This window comes from Gossypium arboreum, chromosome 7 (genome assembly GCF_025698485.1).
Source record: "Gossypium arboreum isolate Shixiya-1 chromosome 7, ASM2569848v2, whole genome shotgun sequence".
In the NCBI taxonomy this organism is placed as follows: domain Eukaryota; kingdom Viridiplantae; phylum Streptophyta; class Magnoliopsida; order Malvales; family Malvaceae; genus Gossypium; species Gossypium arboreum.
The window spans coordinates 91,358,374-91,361,299 of NC_069076.1; the positions used below are offsets into that span (position 1 = coordinate 91,358,374).

The 2,926-nt window shown below is 37.0% G+C and overlaps 1 non-coding gene across 1 annotated transcript; it reads right to left on the bottom strand.

Annotated features, from left to right (window-relative positions):
• Positions 1-734: 734 nt before the first annotated feature.
• Positions 735-841, bottom strand: LOC128296088 (small nucleolar RNA R71). Its single transcript, XR_008286636.1, has one exon. It is a non-coding gene; the product is annotated as a small nucleolar RNA R71 (small nucleolar RNA).
• Positions 842-2,926: the final 2,085 nt, after the last annotated feature.

Genomic DNA, 2,926 nt, shown 5'->3' on the forward strand with positions numbered 1-2,926 from the left:
AAGTTTTTGAGGCCGTTGCCGGGGACTAAGATATTAGGAACGCTTAATTTTTATTACTTTAGCCATTTTTTTTATTTTTATTTCAATTTAATTTTATATTTTCTTAAATTATTAAATTTTCTTTTATTTACTTCTGGCAGGTTTTTATGGTTTATGACTAGAAGAAACCCGTCAGGACATCTACTTTTTAATAGTGAAATCGAAAGCATAGCTCGCAAAAACCGAAGAAAAATAAGGCGAAGCCTACGATACATAGAGAAAGGGTAAGAGGACGATATTCAAACTACAACCGGGAGATGGCTGATAATCAAAATAATCTGTTACCACCTGTGGTTGCTGCAAACCCAATAAATCAAGATCCTGCTTCGTGTACTATGTATGATTATGCTAAACCTACTTTAATAGGAACTGAATCGAGTATAGTTAGGCCTGCTGTTGCTACAAATAATTTTGAACTGAAACCTAACACAATTCAAATTATATAAAAGTTTGTTCAGTTTGATGGTTTGCAGGACGAGGAATCAAACATTCATTTGGCAAATTTTCTGGAATTCTACGACACTTTTAAGATCAATGGCGTTTCTGACGATGCCATTCGCCTTTGCTTGTTCCCATTCTCATTAAAGAACAAAGCTAAACAGTGGTTAAACTCGTTACCACGAAGGTTAATCACAACTTGGGAACAAATGACCGAAAAAATTTTACTAAAATATTTTCTGCCGGCTAAAACGGCTAAACTAAGGAATGGTATCTCTTCTTTTGTGCAGATGGATTTAGAAACTCTTTATGATACATGGGAGAGATACAAGGACTTATTGAGATAGTGCCCTCACCATGAGTTACCTTTATGGCTGCAAGTTCAGATGTTTTACAACGGTGTGAATCTCTCAACAAGGCAACTTATCAACGTAGCCGCCGGTGGAACATTGAATAACAAAACACCTGAAGAGGCTTACGAATTTATTGAAGAGATATCACTGAATAACTGTCAGTGGCAAGTCATGAGAACGAAGCCAACGAAAGCTGCTGGTGGTTTCAACCTCGACGCGGTTACTATGCTATCTAACTAGGTAGAACTTTTAAATAAAAAAATTGACGATTTGTATGGTTCTATTCAGGTACATCCAGTGATGAGGTGTGATTCAAGTGGAGGAGGAGTACACAACACAGATTATCCATCCTTCAGCTCTAACAGCGAGGACGAATAAGTCCAATATATGGGTAATAATTCTAGACCTCAAAATAACCTATATAGTAACACTTATAATGCAGGTTGGAGGAACTATCCCAATTTCTTGTGGGGTGGTCAAGGAAATCAAAGGCCACAACATCCCCTAGGTTTTCAACAACCACCTTACCAGCAGGAAAAGAAGCCGAACCTTGAGGAGATGCTAACTAAATTCATCTTGGTGTCAGAAACTCATTTTTAGAATACCGAAATAGCGCTTAAAAATCAACAAGCGTCGATTCAAGGGCTCAAAACTCAAATAGGACAGCTTGCTAAGTTGATTTCTGAATGACCACAAGGTAGCTTGCCAAGTAATACTGAAACTAACCTAAGTGAACAGCTTAAAGCGATTACTGTGTGAGATGAAGAATGGTTAGTTGAACCTGAACCAGAACCGAGGTAAGAAATTGTGGTAAGTAAAGGTAAGGATAATGTGGACCACAGTAAGCAAAAACTGGTAAGTAGAGAATATAAACCTTGTGTACCATACCCTAGTGCAATAAGGAAAGACGACACAGACGAACAATTTGGTAAATTCCTTAAATTATTAAAGAAATTGCATATTAACTTACCGTTTATTGAAGCTCTTTTGCAGATGTCAAACGCAGCTAAATTTTTAAAGAAACTTTTAGCAAATAAGTAGAAGTTGGATGAGGCGTCGCATGTGGAGTTGAACGCAGTTTGCTCAGCCATTCTACAGAATAAGCTAACCAACAAGTTGAAAGATCCAGGGAGTTTTACGATTCCTTATTTAATTGGTTGTTTAATTGTTAGCAATGCTTTGGTTGATCTAGGGGCAAGTATTAATGTCATACCCTATAAAATGTTTAAACAACTCGGTCTTGAAAAACCCAAACAAACTAGGATAAGCATTCAATTGACAGATAAAACAATCAGATTTCCTAGGGGTATTATTGAAGACGTGCTTGTTAAAATTGATAAATTTATATTTCAAATTTATTTTTTTGTTCTAGACATAGAAGAGGATAGTGACGTGCCTTTAATCTTAGGATGACCCTTTTTAGCAACTGCTAGAACTATCATAGATGTTGGCACAGGTGAATTCATATTTCGTGTAGGCGAAAACACGGTTACTCTCCAAGCTCGTGATTCTGCTAAAATATCCAGTAATCGAGATGATAGTTTAAGTTCGGTTAATTTAAATAATATTACAACTCAAACTTCTTTGCAGAAGTCCCCTAGGAAGAACGTGATAGAGCCTCATTCTAATCCATGCCACAAAAATAGAGCAACTCATGAAGAACGAAGGCTTCAGATCGATGAACTAGATGAATGGTGAACACATGCCAAGGAGAAACCAAAAGCACACGAAACATCAAAATGACACCATGATGAGCGTAGGGATGAAATAAAGCAAATTAAAGTTGGGGATAGAGTATTGTTAGATGAAAAGGACCCCCGAGTTGCTATTTCAGAGCTTAATACAAATGGAGTGACTCCTTTCACGGTACTGAATGTTCTCCCATATAATACAGTCGAGGTAAATCATTCTCAATTTGGCACTTTTAAGGTAAATATTACTCGACTTAAACTTTATGAGGATAATAGAATTGATATTAAGAAAGAGGAGTCTCGACTCCGTGATCCGCCGTAATCATGCGAATAAGAGGTAAGTCTAGCTTAGACTCTAAATAAGCACTTCTCGGGAGATAACCCGAGCACTAACACCATTAACTA